The sequence below is a fragment of the Lolium rigidum genome, chromosome 4 (genome assembly GCF_022539505.1).
Source record: "Lolium rigidum isolate FL_2022 chromosome 4, APGP_CSIRO_Lrig_0.1, whole genome shotgun sequence".
Taxonomy (NCBI): domain Eukaryota; kingdom Viridiplantae; phylum Streptophyta; class Magnoliopsida; order Poales; family Poaceae; genus Lolium; species Lolium rigidum.
Window position 1 is genome coordinate 232,820,266 of NC_061511.1, and position 18,798 is coordinate 232,839,063.

Below are 18,798 nucleotides of genomic sequence, written 5' to 3' on the forward strand. Positions count from 1 at the left end.
GCCTAATCTTAAAATATCATATATCTACCTATCTATCTATCTATCTATCTATCTATCTATCTATCTATCTATCTAGTTGTTATATACAAGAAACAATATATGGATGTCTAATAAGTCCATCAAGTTAAGCCACATCATTTAAAATATTTGGATGGTGAAATTTAAAATTTATGGCTAAGATTTAGTAAAACATTAATAGTTATGTAACTGTGTAATTGAGGTAGACACACTTAATTATCACCCCAGAAAATACGTAGATAGTTTGTCCGTTAAATTTTTGCATACCGATGCTATCTAGCCAGCTTGCTAGGATGTAACACATTGGCATAATCCGGTCCCCATAAATTTAGTTTAACAAAAACTCGTGATGGAGCATGGACCATGGCTGTAATTGAATGGTAGTATAGATTCACATATGGTGAGCCTTTTGCATTAGTTTTTAATTCACGTTTGTAATTTTTCTCAAATAATAAATCACATACATACCTCCTACAAGTTTGCAAAGAAACAAATTTACCTTGATCTCTTCCTATTTTTTCATGACACGGTCATGGTGCCCTTTTTTGCCTCTCTTATATTTACACATGCACGTACAGCTGTTTGAAAGAAAATTATTTAGCTCTCATCTATATTGTTAATACATGCATACCCTAGATTTTTACATGAGCGTGTACACTAAAAGAGTGGCACTTACTCATGGAGTCTTTACCACAAATTTATTTACAATTATGTCGACCATGGTATGTCATAAGGGTTTAGGGTTTAGGGTTTAGGGTTTAGGGTTTAGTCTTTACCCTATATTGTTTAGGATTTCTATTTTCGTGCCCTCACGTCCTTAGTTGTACTCAGTTTTCTCCAGCTCCTTAGTTTTTCCTCAGTTTTCCCCAAGCCCTTGTTTGAAACCCGCAGAAGCAGCTCAGACGGCAGGATTCCCGTTTAGTTGACCGTTCTGTCACGTGTGGGCCCGCGTCGTGTGGGGCCGCGTCGTGTGGGCCCGCGTCGCGTGGGGCTGGTAGAAAGGGATCGCGTGGGATAGGACGAGAAGCGTTTGGTTGCACGTGAGCAGGAGCTGGGTTCTGTCTCTCTCGGCCCCAAATTGGCATTATTAAGTGCACCTTTTTCCCCTCTTTCTCTCTGTCCTTTTCACCAAATTAGTATAAAATCTAGAGAAGCTTGCATTTCGACTTTCTTCAATTATTTGTGCCTTTTGGCCCTCGTTGTTTGCCCAATATGGCAGCAAATCTAGTACTCCCTCCGGTCCATATGTATGTAGTTAAATCTAGAAGCAAATCTCCAAGTATAATGTACGATAAATTCACAGTCAAAGTAAATCAAGAAAACTAAGTACGGCCAACAAAATATAGTAGACTAGGGATAGATAATCCCTAGATAATATGGATAGATAATAAGCTGCATACACAGCAGCCAACATAGTAACAGAGTTCTTCACAGCACCATCATACTAACATAACAACAAGGGATCCCTAGCTAACAACAAAGGGATCCCAACAACAAACTAGGAGGCAGCAGCAGCAGCACACGTCCAGGACTCCGCCTACCCCATCTGGCTCTGCCTCCACTTGTTGCTCTTGCTCCCCTTGGGAGCCTTGGGCTTGAGCGGAGGCATGCGCCCGGCGGAGATCTCCACCCGCTGCAAGCTGCGGAGGTGCATGCCGAGCGCCCTGTGCTTGGCGCGGAAGGAGTGGACGTTCACCGTCGTGCCGACCTTGGGGAAGGTGGTGCTGATGTTCTCAGCATGCGTGACGAGGCAGTTGAAGTCCGTGGCGCCGAGTCTCCTGGTGCAGAAGGGGCACCTGTAGACCTCCTTGGCGAAGTAGGAGATGTACTGGCCGACCTGCAGCCTCCGCAGCACTCGGCGAGTCTTGACGTCCTCCTCCTCCTCGTCGCCGCCGACGTCGCTGCCGTACATCTGATCCATATCAAACAGAAACTAGTGAATGAGTTGCAACGATGACTAACGTACATGATAACAAAGTTAAAAAAAACAGAGTCAGCCTCAGTTAGAGTGGACATGATTATATATCTACGAGGAAGGTGTAAGCGAACTAAAGCTCATGCACAACAGATTTGTACACAGCAATGGTTCACCGAACCCTCCCCGTAAAAATTTGTGCCCAACCATTCATCATAGGCAAAGAAACAGATTCTAGATCTGAACTAGATCTGAACTTGAACACATTCGAGATTATTTGCAAAATTAAACGGTTGATATCTTTTGATTAGTGCATAAAATAACTGATTGAGATCCCATGATTACTTGCATAAATTAACTGATTGAGATCCAATATTACTTGCATAAATTAACCGAACAGCCGAACCCCAAATCTTAAACGAAATCAAGAAGTGATCAAAACAAAATGGAATAAAATCGGCGCAAATATTAGCCCAATACTCATCCATCTACAGATCCATCTACACCAGCAAAAATAGGGTTCAAAAAGGAATGGGGAACAAAAAAGGAAGCAAACCGTAGTTACCTCGTTCCATGGGTCCTCCAGGGAGGTGTCGTAGGGGTTCGGGGGCGGGACGTACGGCACGGGGTCGTAAGGGTCCCATCCCGCCGGGATCTGACTGCCACCGGCGGCAGCAGCCTCCGATGCACCGGCGACGGCGGCGGCGGCGGCGACGTCCGTAGAGGGGACGGCGCCGAAGATGGAGGCGTCGCGCTTCGAGCCTACCTCGACGATGGGATTGGCATTCTCCTTGTCCATCTCTCCGGCGGAGGAAGAGGAAGAGGGAGAGGGTTTTTTGCTTTGGAGAAGATGATGGGACGTGAGAGAGTTGGCGATGCGTGAGCGAGTGAGAGTGACGAGAGAGAGTGCGAGGAGGCGTCTATAAAGGCGAGGGGTGGTTAATGCGACCCGCGTCCTACGCGTGCACGAGTGCACGTCCGCACGTCTTGGACTTCGCAACGCGACACGCGTCCACGATTGCACGTCTAGACTTCTCCACCGCGACCCACGTCTACGCGTCAACAATTGCACGTGTCCTCGAGTCTAACCCCGGAAATTTAGATATACTCGTGTATACCCTCGAGTCTTATACTAGCATTTTTTGTGTGCTCAATTTTCCCCTCGAGTGCTAATACCGGCTAGTGCAATATACTCAGTTTTACCCTCAAGTGGCTGGTCAACAGAGAGTCAACAAATGGGATTAACTAGTTAAATGAGTCATTTAATGTGCAAAAAATCCGAAAAAGAGTGGCACTTACTCATGGAGTCTTTACCACAAATTGCCACTTCTCAAATCATAGATAAATCGTAGATAAATCAAGTTTTACCACAAATTGCCACTTCTCAAATCACCTAGTAGCTATGAAGGTGCATGGTTTTCCACAATAAGCCCTTCCCAAAATAGCTTCCCCCAAATCATACTTTGTCTAAATGAGGCCACAATTCTCACACTGATGTATATTGGTATTGCAAATAGTTTGAGGTAGGCCAAGATGGGTTTCATTGTACAAAACACGCATTTTCCATTTTTTAAATCTCATATTTGAATCCCTTAGTCTATTTACTACTCAGGTGCCCTTGGTTTCTTGATAGTACTCAGTTTTGCCTCTCTCTTCACAAATTCTCGCAGACGTGCAACATCGCCCCGATTGGTCTATCCCATGTCACGCGGATCGTGCCCGCCGACCGTTGATCGTATGATATAGGGAACGGGCAGGATAACCCCCTCTCTCTCTCGTTGGCGGTTAATTAGCTTCCACCCTCTAAGTATGCTGAAGGGCGGTTTTCTGTATTATTTTTCACGCGCTAAAAATTATAAACTCTTTTAGGCGTTATTTTTCACGCAAAAAACGATAAACCATCACCGATTTGTTGTTGCCATTACTTTTCACGCAAAAACAATGATAAACCATCACCGATTTGTTGTAGCCATTACTTTTCACGCAAAAAATCATAAACCATCAACAATTTGTTGTAGCCATTACTTTTCACGCAAAAAAAAATAATAAACCATCACCGATTTGTTGTTGCCATTACTTTTCACGCAAAAAAAATGATAAACCATCACCAATTTGTTGTTGCCATTACTTTTCACGCAAAAAATCATAAACCATCAACAATTTGTTGTAGCCATTACTTTTCACGCAAAAAAAAAGATAAACCATCACCGATTTGTTGTTGCCATTACTTTTCACGCAAAAAATGATAAACCATCACCGATTTGTTGTTGCCATTACTTTTCACGCAAAAAATGATAAACCATCACCGATTTGTTGTTGCCATTACTTTTCACGCAAAAAATGATAAACCATCAACAATTTGTTGTAGCCATTACTTTTCACGCAAAAAATCATAAACCATCTATCTTTGTATAGAATGATAAACTTATCACGTACGATTTTTGAGGTCATTTAGAGAAGGCAGAAAAACCTAATTTGTTACAAAAGTTTGGCATACATGATGGCATACCTATAACAACAAGGAATATCTAAAAGGGAAAGTTTCAGAAAATTTGAAATTTAGGGTGAAAATGATGCCATACATGATGCTGTTTTTCGAGGTTTTGACCAGAAAATCAATTGGGTATTATAAAGGGAAATAAAAAGTTCGAAAAATATAAAAACGAAACAATCTATCTATCTATGTATAGAAGATCAGCTGTATGAAATTTGATGTTATTTAGAGAAGGTAGAAATAATCACCTTGTTAGAAAAGCTGGTTTCAGCGAGACGAAACGGCATGCGCTTAAGCAAAGTGATTTTTTCGAACATCTCCAAATTACCCCAAATTTTCCATACATGATGCCATACGTGTAACAACAAGGAACCCTATCTAAAAAGTGTCAAAAAAGTTTTCCCAACCGTATAGCTCTATCAAAAAGAACCTCACCATGGCGCTAGTATAACTTTTGGGATAGTTACAAACTTTCGTTACCTAACCTTCAACATGAAACTTGTTTCAAATTCATTTTGGCCTACAAGAAACAAATCCCAACTTGATTCGAGCACCACAGCCTCCAAACGATGTCGATGCCGATATCGGCATGGTCAGAATGGCTATGCTCGCCGCCACTGCTAGGTCAACGTCGGGATGCACCCTCAATCCCGTCCCCTCATTCGATCACTGACACACCAGAGATACCGCCGAGGCCAATGCCGAACGTACATGCTGATGCCAATGCCGAACATGCATGCACGCCGCCGTGGGCACGGACACGCCGACCCGCTATGCTGGACGCCACGGACCGCCGCGAGGTCTTTCCCTTCGCCACCACACTCTCCTAGCACCCACCTATACACGCCGAAAGGAGAGACACTAGTTTTCTCTACATTGCTCGCGTTCGTGTCCGACACGGTCAGCCAAAGTTTTGAGGTGGTCGTCGATGTCGTCGACCATTTCTTCTCTTCTTTGCATGGTTAAACGCGTCTAGTTCATATCTATCTAATGCGTCTGGTCTCGCCTCATGCAGTTCTTTGTGGAGGTCGATCTCATCTCGGCACCCCGCATGCCACCTCCTCCGTGCCATCGCTGTAGAGCTCCGTTTAAAAATCTAATCCTACCCGTGTATTGCCCCTTGTATCAGCGTCATGGCCCCACTTGTCATTTGATATACCGAAGCCCCACTCGTTCGCGTTTTGGTCAGGGATACAGCGATGCTTACGGTCAAACAAAGATGGATGGTCTGACGTGTCTTTGCAGGCTCTACGTGGCCCCACTAGTCAGAAGATAACGGTCAACCGTCGGGCAACCGGCCGTTACATCACGTGTGATGGTTTCAGACAAACGTTTGGGTAAAACTGAGGAAAAACTAAGGAGCTGGGGAAAACTGAGCACAACTAAGGACCCGAGGGCACGAAAATAGAAATCCCTAAAAAAAATTGTTCACCAAATCACTTGCATAAAAAATAGGACATGAAAGAACACATTTTGTAAAAAAGATATCATTTTGCTAATACTGTACTGCAACTTTTACCCTTAAGATCCATAACAAGTTATCATCATAGTCTAAAGGAATGTATATTTTAATGAGAGATCTTTTCATTAATAAATCATATACTCCTAATTCTAACTTTTAAACGGAGGAATTCCTTTGAACATATAGTTAGTTCGGCAAAGCCCGGTAGTCCAAGAAACTTAAAGTAGTAATCTCTGTGAAGTAGGGAACACACAAAGCATGCTTGGTGGCTTGAAGATTGTCCTGTTAAGATGTTTGAGCAGTGAAAGTAGGACAAAGAGAGTTTCAGCATGGTCAAGCAAATGGGCAATCACTATACATGGGAAACTAATTACTTCCCTCGTAGGTTGCAAATAACAAGGTTACATGTCATCAGAAAGAATCACTTCGTTTGATCCATCTCTCCAGTACATTTGGACTATATCTTTCAAGGTGTGCTAATTTTTTTCCACCAAGTACACTCCACGAAAAATGGCAAAAAAATTGAAGTATCACTAGTGGGTTTCTTTTTTAAGGAATTGTGGTATAGGTTGGTTTTGAATTTGTTTTGTCTGGGTACGTCAAGATATGGTGGTCTTCAATACATGGTTGATATACCATGAATTAACACAGAATTCTTTTAAATATCGGACCCTGTTATAATCGAGATACACAATAAACGAAGAACGAAAACTAAAATACTGCAGGGGACACGAGATTTTCACGTGGAAAACCCTTGCAACACACAAGGGAAAAACCACGGGCGCCAGCCAGCAAAACTTCACTATTTCGGTGGTGTTTACAAACGCCGTGGGTGTACAATGATGCGACCAAACCCTAGCGGCGGCTTACAGGGAAAATATATAGACGGTGGCAACGATCCGTACCGGCGACCGGCGACGGCCTCGCTCCGCTCGTCAGAAGTTAGCCTCTTCTTAAAATTTGGATCACAATATAACAAACTCGACCTTGAGATAAATTCCTTGTAGCATGAACTTCAACAATCACCTGAATCTACAAAGAAAACACTTGCTGGCGCCAATAGCCACTTGGGCTAAACAGTTATACCAACCAAGCTTGAGCAAAGCTCAAACTTGGACACAGGGACAGGCTTAGTCATCATATCAGCCAGGATTATCATGAGTACTAATCTTGCATACCTTCACTTTACCTTTTGCAACCACATCTCTGATTGCGTGGTACTTAATATCAATGTGCTTTATCCTCTCATGGAACATCTGATCTTTAGTAAGATAAATAGCACTTTGACTGTCACTGAACAACTTAATGCAAGAATTATCTCCACAAAGCTCAGCATATAAACCTTTCAGCCAAACAGCCTCTTTACTTGACTCAGCAATAGCCATGTACTCAGCCTCAGTAGTAGATTGTGCAATAGCATCCTGCAAAGTAACCTTCCAGCTAACAAAGACATCCACCAACAGTAAACACATAACCTGTGAGGGACCTTCTCTTATCCAAATCGCCAGCATAATCTGAATCCACATATCCGGCGAGCCCCTCACCAATCCTGCCAAACCTCAAGCAAGCTTTTGATGTGCCACGAAGGTACCTGAAAATCCACAGAACAGCTTTCCAATGTTCTTTACCAGGATTAGCCATGTGTCGACTGACCAAACTCATAGCATATGACAGATCAGGACGTGAACAAACCATGGCATACATCAAGGAACCAACAGCACTAGAATAGGGAACTCGAGACATGTACTCAATATCATCTTCAGAGCTAGGACATTGCAATGCTGACAACTTGAAATGAGAAGCAATAGGAGTAGTAACTGACTTTGCATCATGCATATTAAAATGATGAAGAACTTTCTCAATGTACTTTTCCTGACTAAGAAACAACAAACTAGACTTTCTGTCCCTTTTAATTTCCACGCCTAGTATTTTCTTAGCAGGACCAAGATCCTTCATCTCAAACTCACTACTTAATTGATTCTTTAAAATAGTGATCTCTTTCATGCTCTTGGCAGCAATCAACATATCATCAACATATAGCAGCAAATAAATAGGTGATCCATTAACAAACTTGATATACACACAACTATCATACCGAGATCTCTCAAAACCATGTGTAAGCATAAATGAATCAAACCTTTTATACCACTCGTCGTGGCGACTCGTTTCGGACCATAAAGGGACCTCTTTAATTTGCAAACAAGATCCTCCTTACCGGGCACAACATAACCTTCAGGTTGGTCCATATATATCTCCTCCTCCAACTCACCATGCGAAAAGCAGTCTTTACATCTAGCTGCTCAAGCTCAAGATCATCCATAGCAACAATACCAAAGAAAGCACGAATAGAACTATGCTTCACAACCGGGGAGAATACATCATTATAATCAACACCTGGAATTTGACTGAAACCTTTTCCTACTAACCTTGCCTTAAACCGTGGAAGCTCATTAGGAGACAAACCTTCCTTTCTTTTAAATATCCACTTGCAGCGGACAACCTTCTTTTGTTTAGGCAAGTGCACAACATCCCATGTGCCATTCTTCTCAAGCGATTGCATCTCTTCTTGCATCGCACCTACCCACTTCTCTTTATCAACCGAAGCAATGGCTTCGAGTATATGTAGCTGGTTCAATATCATGCTCCACCTGTTCAGCACAACTCAAAGCATAATCAACAATATCACATTCTTGAATTAATCGGGTAGGAGGTGAAATATTTCTCTTAGGGCGGTCAGCAGCAATAGACCGTCCTTGTCTCTGAACAATAGGTGGTGAAGGTGGAACATCATTATCATCATTGTTGGTTTCGAGAACCACATTTTCATTCTCCTTTGCGTGCTCCACCCGCACGCCAATCTCGTGCTGCTCATCATCACAAACATCAGGAGAATCAATAGCATCAGAAATATCAGTAGACGGACTATCATTAAACATAACCGCCTCATTAAAAACGACATTCCTGCTCAACACAATTTTCTTAGTTTCAGGATTCCATAATCTATATGCCTTAACTCTTGAACCATAACCAAGGAAGATGCACTTAACGGCCCTTGGCTCCAACTTTCCATTATCAACATGAGCGTAAGCAGTGCAACCAAAAACTCTCAAATCTGAATAATCAGCAGGCGAACCAGACCATACCTCAATTGGAGTTTTCTTATCAAGTGGAACAGAAGGTGGCCTGTTGATGAGATAACTGATACGTCTCCGACGTATCGATAATTTCTTATGTTCCATGCCACATTATTGATATTATCTACATGTTTTATGCACACTTTATGTCATATTCGTGCATTTTCCGGAACTAACCTATTAACAAGATGCCGAAGTGCCGATTGTCGTTTTCTGCTGTTTTTGGTTTCGTAAATCCTAGTAACGAAATATTCTCGGAATTGGACGAAATCAACGCCCGGGGTTCTATTTTGCCACGAAGCTTCCGAAGACCGAAGAGGAGACGAAGTGGGGCCACGAGGTGGCCACACCCCTAGGGCGGCGCGGCCCTCCCTTGGCCGCGCGGCCCCGTGGTGTGGGCCCCTCGTGCCGCCTCTTGACCTGCCCTTCCGCCTACTTAAAGCCTCCGTCGCGAAACCCCCGCACCGAGAGCCACGATACGGAAAACCTTACTGAGACGCCGCCGCCGCCGATCCCATCTCGGGGGATCCAGGAGATCGCCTCCGGCACCCTGCCGGAGAGGGGATTCATCTCCCGGAGGACTCTACGCCGCCATGGTCGCCTCCGGAGTGATGAGTGAGTAGTCTACCCCTGGACTATGGGTCCATAGCAAGTAGCTAGATGGTTGTCTTCTCCCCATTGTGCTTCATTGTCGGATCTTGTGAGCTGCCTAACATGATCAAGATCATCTATCCGTAATTCTATATGTTGCGTTTGTTGGGATCCGATGAATAGAGAATACTTGTTATGTTGATTATCAAAGTTATGTCTATGTGTTGTTTATGATCTTGCATGCTCTCCGTTACTAGTAGATGCTCGGCCAAGTAGATGCTTGTAACTCCAAGAGGGAGTATTTATGCTCGATAGTGGGTTCATGCCTCCATTGATATCCGGGACGATGTGACGTAAAGTTCTAAGGTTGTGGATGTGCTGTTGCCACTAGGGATAAAACATTGGTGCTATGTTCAAGGATGTAGTTACTGATTACATTACGCGCAATACTTAATGCAATTGTCTGTTGTTAGCAACTTAATCCTGGAGGGGGTTCGGATGATAACCTGAAGGTGGACTTTTTAGGCATAGATGCATGCTGGATGGCGGTCTATGTACTTTGTCGTAATGCCCAATTAAATCTCACTATACTCATCATAATATGTATGTGCATGGTCATGCCCTCTTTATTTGTCAATTGCCCAACCGTAATTTGTTCACCCAACATGTTGTTTATCTTATGGGAGAGACACCTCTAGTGAACCGTGGACCCCGGTCCAATTCTCTATACCGAAATACAATCTACCGCAATACTTGTTCTACCGTTTTCTCGCAAACAATCATCTTCCACACAATACGGTTAATCCTTTGTTACAGCAATGCCGGTGAGATTGACAACCTCACTGTTTCGTTGGGGCAAAGTACTTTGGTTGTGTTGTGCAGGTTCCACGTTGGCGCCGAATCCTCGGTGTTGCGCCGCACTACATCCCACCGCCATCAACCTTCAACGTGCTTCTTGGCTCCTCCTGGTTCGATAAACCTTGGTTTCTTTCTCGAGGGAAAACCTGCTCGCTGTGCGCATCATACCTTCCTCTTGGGGTTCCCAACGAACGTGTGAGTTACACGCCATCAATCTCTTTTTCCGGCGCCGTTGCCGGGGAGATCAAGACACGCTGCAAGGGGAGTCTCCACATCCCAATCTCTTTACTTTGTTTTTGTCTTGCTTAGTTTTATTTACTACTTTGTTTGCTGCACTAAATCAAAATACAAAAAATTAGTTGCTAGTTTTACTTTATTTGCTATCTTGTTTGCTATATCAAAAACACAAAAAAATTAGTTACTTGCATTTACTTTACTTGATTCATCATGTTTCCTTTTGATTTTACCACGAAAGACATACCGGTAGGACGTGGGTCTATAATTGGGAGAAATAATATAGAAGAATTTTTCAATCATGTCAGTACCATTGACGATTTTGAGGATAGACACTTGGTAGACCTTGCCCCTACCTATGAAATTGCTGCTGTCTGCTTTAGTTCGCATGTTGGAAACTAAATTTGTTAATCTCAATCCTATAATCCAACACATGTTTCTCACACTTGGTGATATGGAAGAAGGGGAAAAGAAAGATTTTGTTTTAGAAACCCTTCTTAGAGAATTTGGTGGTATAGCAAGAGAGGCTAGAAAGGTCTTTGCTAAATTTAATATGCTTGGTTCTTATACCAATTTTGTTAGCCTCCTTGAAAAGATGGACATGGATAGAATAAGATACACTAATAATATTGATGATGGTGGGGAGATCAAAGCACCAATACCATGTAAACTCCTAGCTATGAATGATGCACTAGAAAATAACTATGCTTGGCTTGTTCCTGAAAATTTGTTTGATGAGAGTAGCACGCCTAAGACTAATGAAAAGGGAGATGCTAAAACTTATATATCTAATATACTATGCCTGGTTGAGAAAACTCCACATCCCGCTGTAGAAGTACCACCCTTCGACAATACTTGATACACACTTTCTGCGCCTAGCTGAAAGGCGTTAAAGAAAAGCGCTTATGGGAGACAACCCATGTTTTTACCTACAGTACTTTGTTTTTATTTTGTGTCTTGGAAGTTGTTTACTACTGTAGCAACCTCTCCTTATCTTAGTTTAGTGTTTTGTTGTGCCAAATAAAGTCGTTGATAGAAAAGTTTATACTAGATTTGGATTACTGCGCAGAAACAGATTTCTTTGCTGTCACGAATCTGGGCTGTTTTCTCTGTAGGTAACTCAGAAAATTATGCCAATTTACGTGAGTGATCCTCAGATATGTACGCAACTTTCATTCAATTTGAGCATTTTCATTTGAGCAAGTCTGGTCCCTCGATAAAATTCGTCAATACGAACTGTTCTGTTTTGACAGATTCTGCCTTTTATTTCGCATTGCCTCTTTTGCTATGTTGGATGAATTTCTTTGATCCATTAATGTCCAGTAGCTTTATGCAATGTCCAGAAGTGTTAAGAATGATTGTGTCACCTCTGAACATGTTAATTTTTATTGTCGCTAACCCTCTAATGAGTTGTTATAAGTTTGGTGTGGAGGAAGTTTTCAAGGATCAAGAGAGGAGTATGATGCAACATGATCAAGGAGAGTGAAAGCTCTAAGCTTGGGGATGCCCCGGTGGTTCACCCCTGCATATATCAAGAAGACTCAAGCTGTCTAAGCTTGGGGATGCCCAAGGCATCCCCTTCTTCATCGACAACATTATCGAGGTTCTTCCCCGAAACTATATTTTTATTCCATCACATCTTATGTGCTTTGCTTGGAGCGTCGGTTTGTTTTTGTTTTTTTGTTTTGTTTGAATAAAATGGATCCTAGCATTCACTTTATGGGAGAGAGACACGCTCCGCTGTAGCATATGGACAAGTGTGTCCTTAGTTTCTACTCATAGTATTCATGGCGAAGTTTCTTCTTCGTTAAATTGTTATATGGTTGGAATTGGAAACTGATACATGTAGTAATTTGCTATAATGTCTTGGGTAATGTGATACTTGGCAATTGTTGTGCTCATGTTTAAGCTCTTGCATCATATGCTTTGCACCCATTAATGAAGAAATACATAGAGCATGCTAAGATTTGGTTTGCATATTTGGTTTCTCTAAGGTCTAGATAATTTCTAGTATTGAGTTTGAACAACAAGGAAGACGGTGTAGAGTCTTATAATGTTTACAATATGTCTTTTATGTGAGTTTTGCTGCACCGGTTCATCCTTGTGTTTGTTTCAAATAAGCCTTGCTAGCCTAAACCTTGTATCGAGAGGGAATACTTCTCATGCATCCAAAATACTTGAGCCAACCACTATGCCATTTGTGTCCACCATACCTACCTACTACATGGTATTTTCCGCCATTCCAAAGTAAATTGCTTGAGTGCTACCTTTAAAATTCCATCATTCACCTTTGCAATATATAGCTCATGGGACAAATAGCTTAAAAACTATTGTGGTATTGAATATGTACTTATGCACTTTATCTCTTATTAAGTTGCTTGTTGTGCGATAACCATGTTCACCGGGGACGCCATCAACTACTCTTTGTTGAATTTCATGTGAGTTGCTATGCATGTTCGTCTTGTCCGAAGTAAGAGCGATCTACCACCTTATGGTTAAGCATGCATATTGTTAGAGAAGAACATTGGGCCGCTAACTAAAGCCATGATCCATGGTGGAAGTTTCAGTTTTGGACAAATATCCTCAATCTCATATGAGAAAATTACTAATTGTTGTTACATGCTTATGCATAAAAGAGGAGTCCATTATCTGTTGTCTATGTTGTCCCGGTATGGATGTCTAAGTTGAGAATAATCAATAGCGAGAAATCCAATGCGAGCTTTCTCCTTAGACCTTTGTACAAGCGGCATAGAGGTACCCCTTTGTGACACTTGGTTAAAACATGTGCATTGTGATGATCCGTAGTCCAAGCTAATTAGGACAAGGTGCGGGCACTATTAGTATACTATGCATGAGGCTTGCAACTTGTAAGATATAATTTACATGATACATATGCTTTATTACTACCGTTGGCAAAATTGTTTCATGTTTTCAAAATCAAAGCTCTAGCACAAATATAGCAATCGATGTTTTTCCTCTATGGAGGACCATTCTTTTACTTTCATTGTTGAGTCAGTTCACCTATTTCTCTCCACCTCAAGAAGCAAACACTTGTGTGAACTGTGCATTGATTCCTACATACTTGCTTATTGCACTTATTATATTACTCTATGTTGACAATATCCATGAGATATACATGTTATAAGTTGAAAGCAACCGCTGAAACTTAATCTTCCTTTGTGTTGCTTCAATGCCTTTACTTTGAATTATTGCTTTATGAGTTAAACTCTTATGCAAGACTTATTGATGCTTGTCTTGAAGTGCTATTCATGAAAAGTCTTTGCTATATGATTCACTTGTTTACTCATGTCATATACATTGTTTTGATCGCTGAATTCACTACATATGCTTTACAAATAGTATGATCAAGGTTATGATGGCATGTCACTCCGAAATTATCCGTGTTATCGTTTTACTCCGCTCGGGACGAGCAGTAACTAAGCTTGGGGATGCTGATACGTCTCCGACGTATCGATAATTTCTTATGTTCCATGCCACATTATTGATATTATCTACATGTTTTATGCACACTTTATGTCATATTCGTGCATTTTCTGGAACTAACCTATTAACAAGATGCCGAAGTGCCGATTCTGTCGTTTCTCGCTGTTTTTGGTTTAAGAAATCCTAGTAACGAAATATTCTCGGAATTGGACGAAATCAACGCCCAGGGTTCTATTTTGCCACGAAGCTTCCAGAAGACCGAAGAGGAGACGAAGTGGGGCCACGAGGCGGCCACACCCTAGGGCGGCGCCCCCCCCCCCCCTTGGCCGCGCGGCCCTGTGGTGTGCGCCCCTCGTGCCGCCTCTTGACCTGCCCTTCCGCCTACTTAAAGCCTCCGTCGCGAAACCCCCAGTACCGAGAGCCACGATACGGAAAACCTTACGAGACGCCGCCGCCGCCGATCCCATCTCGGGGGATCCAGGAGATCGCCTCCGGCACCTCGCCGGAGAGGGGATTCATCTCCCGGAGGACTCTACGCCGCCATGGTCGCCTCCGGAGTGATGAGTGAGTAGTCTACCCCTGGACTATGGGTCCATAGCAGTAGCTAGATGGTTGTCTTCTCCCCATTGTGCTTCATTGTCGGATCTTGTGAGCTGCCTAACATGATCAAGATCATCTATCCGTAATTCTATATGTTGCGTTTGTTGGGATCCGATGAATAGAGAATACTTGTTATGTTGATTATCAAAGTTATGTCTATGTGTTGTTTATGATCTTGCATGCTCTCCGTTACTAGTAGATGCTCTGGCCAAGTAGATGCTTGTAACTCCAAGAGGGAGTATTTATGCTCGATAGTGGGTTCATGCCTCCATTGATATCTGGGACAGTGACAGAAAGTTCTAAGGTTGTGGATGTGCTGTTACCACTAGGGATAAAACATTGGTGCTATGTTCAAGGATGTAGTTACTGATTACATTACGCGCAATACTTAATGCAATTGTCTGTTGTTAGCAACTTAATACTGGAGGGGGTTCGGATGATAACCCCGAAGGTGGACTTTTTAGGCATAGATGCATGCCGGATGGCGGTCTATGTACTTTGTCGTAATGCCCAATTAAATCTCACTATACTCATCATAATATGTATGTGCATGGTCATGCCCTCTTTATTTGTCAATTGCCCAACCGTAATTTGTTCACCCAACATGCTCGTTTATCTTATGGGAGAGACACCTCTAGTGAACTGTGGACCCCGGTCCAATTCTCTATACTCGAAATACAATCTATCGCAATACTTGTTCTACTCGTTTTCTCGCAAACAATCATCTTCCACACAATACGGTTAATCCTTTGTTACAAGCAAGCCGGTGAGATTGACAACCTCACCGTTTCGTTGGGGCAAAGTACTTTGGTTGTGTTGTGCAGGTTCCACGTTGGCGCCGGAAGCCCTGGTGTTGCGCCGCACTACATCCCGCCGCCATCAACCTTCAACGTGCTTCTTGGCTCCTCCTGGTTCGATAAACCTTGGTTTCTTTCTGAGGGAAAACCTGCTGCTGTGCGCATCATACCTTCCTCTTGGGGTTCCCAACGAACGTGTGAGTTACACGCCATCAATAACATGCGGTGGAGGTTGCTTCAGCTCAAAAACTTCTATGCATCTTTGCATTAGACAACATGCAGCGAGCCCTCGAAATAATGGACATGTTCATGCGTTCAGCCACGCCATTCTGTTGAGGGGTGTACGGAATGGTATGATGTCTTACCATCCCATCATTTCTGCAAAACTCATCAAATTCATTTGAACAAAATTCCATACCATTGTCAGTACGGAGTATCTTAACCTTCTTTTCAGTTTGGGTTTCTACCATAACTTTCCACTTCTTAAAAGCATTAAAAACATCAGACTTATATGTTTCAGGAAATATGGCCACGCTTTCCTTGAGTAATCATCAATAATAGTAAGCATGTAATTAGCACCACCATTAGAAGTTCTACGGGACGGACCCCAAACATCAGTGTGTACATAATCTAAAATGCCTTTGGTGGTATGAACGGAAGCATTAAATTTTACTCTTTTATACTTACCAAAGATGCAGTGCTCACAGAACTCAAGCTTACCTAAATCGCAGCCATCAATTAGCTCTCTCTTTGCCAATTACGCCATGCCAAGCTCACTCATATGTCCAAGACGCTTATGCCAAAGGTTAGTCTTACTAGATTCATCGAACTAACGACATGACAATACCAGGGAAAAGTGCTACCTCTAAGGACATATAATTTCACAGAATTCATATCACCAATCATAATAATGAGAGAACTCCGATGATACCTTCAAAAGTTTGTTCCCACCTTTGTACTTGTACCCGTCACAATCAAGGGTACTCAAAGAGATCAAATTCCTCGCCATGGAGGGTATGTGTTTCACTCCTCGTCAACGTGCGTGTCATCCCATCATGGGTCTTGATCTGAACGGAACCAATGCCAACAATGTCTGCACTCGGTTGTCCTTCCCCACACGCAAAAAATCTCCACTCTGCACATACTCATAAGAACTCGAACCAATCTTTGTTACAACGAAATATGAAACGAACATGCGAGTATCAAGAATCCATTCATCATCACGTGAAACACATGCAGCCAAGACAGACTAAGCAATCTCCATCGGAACTATCACTACCATCATTACCGAGCAACAACAACGACCTCACCCTTACCGGTGACAACGGCAGACCTTACCATTACCATCATTATTTTTCGGTTGGTAAGTTCCGTTCCTTTTCTCCTTGTTCTGCAGCTTCCAACAATCATCAATATTGTGGTTAGATTTCTTACAATACCTGCAGAACTTGTCACGTCCTTTGGACTTTGAGCGACCTCTGTCGCCCTTGCTCTTATCTCTGTTGTTGTGGTAGTAGTTATCTCGCTTGCTCAGACCTGCCACGGACCTCTAATGCCTCCGCCTTGGAGGACAAACTTTCAACTTTGCACCATAGATTTCATTTTCTCCTTTTGTTGGAGAGCATCATAAACTTCCGCGAGAGTTAATTTGTCGCGGCTCAATAATATGGTGTCACGAAAATTACTGAAAGAATTAGGCATCGAGCATAAAAGAAGAAGACCTAAATCCTCATCCTCATACTTAACTTCTATAGACTGCAAATCAGAAACAATCTCTTTCCACGAAGATAGGTGATTCATTACCGAACCTTCCTCTTGCACCTTATGCGAGAACAGCTTCATCTTCACGTGCAATCTGCCCGTGAGATCCTTGGACAAACAGATCTCCTCTAGTTTGACCCATAACTCGGCGGTGGTTTTCTCCTGCAGCACTTCTGCAGAATATTATTGGACGGATGGAGTTGAATCAACGATAAAGCCTTACGGTCTTTCCGCTTCTCCGCATCGGTCCAGGTATCTTTCGCTTTCTCGCCGAAAGCATCGATCGCTTCATCCAGATCTGAAGATTGGGTGAGAATCGCCCTCATCTTCACTTGCCACAAAGCAAATCTCGTGGTGTAGTCCACCTGCGGTAGATCAAACTTCAGTGACGACATCTCGTAAACCCTAGATCCAAAGAACACGGGCTCTGATACCACTTGTTATAATCGAGATGCACAATAAACGAAGAACGAAAAGTAAAACACTGCAGGGGATACGAGATTTTAACGTGAAAAACCCTTGCAACACACAAGGGAAAAACCACGAACGCCAGCCAGCAAAACTTCACTATTTCGGTGGTGTTTACAAATGCCGTGGGTGTACAATGATGCGACCAAACCCTGGAATTTTGATCACAATATAACAGACCCTAACAAAAAAAAATGGGCAGGCATAACCATCATATCAAATATAAATTTAAGTTTCTTAACTGGAGTTAAGACATGAAAATATCGGATACTCATGCAAATACAAATAGTTTGATTGCGCAAGTGCGGCATCAAATATGGGAACCTACATAGATAAATTGATCACACAACAATAGAGCGATGTGAATGTGAATATGCGATCTAGAAGTGATAATCCATTCATTTATTCATCAATAAAAGGATTCCATGTATGGCACACATGTATATAAATACTATTTGATAATAAAATATTAATTGACAGAAGTTTGGCTCCTATACGTGCATTGATTAATAGATGTACCTGAATATTTTTTTTGAACACATTAAGTTAAGCTTAATATGTAGGTAGGGAGAGAGAGAGTGATATTTGTGCATTCATGTCTTAAGAAGGCCATCTAATCTTAAGAGCAATACATGGAAGGCCATCTATTCTTGTTCTCCGAACGTCGGGCGTACAAGCATCTGCCGATAGCGGAAAATCCTCAACCAAGCCGCGAAAACTCGTTTTTACGGGCGCCGGTAGGTGAAGGAGTCACATCCACCGCACAACAGTTTGAGATGTGTGTTGCCGTTTCTTTGCCTCTGTTGCCCCGTTTTCCATCCGTCAGCAGCCACATGCTCCGAACCCCACACGTCTGGATACATCTGACCACCAACGCGTGGGACATTGCGTGACCTTTTTCCCCTCCAAATTTCTCTCGCCAGAGTCACATCTCGACCGACCCGACGGCTACCTCCGGGAGAGCTCGGTGGCGGGAGGAGTACGAATTGCGATGTGGTGACTGGAGCGACGCGAACGGGCGG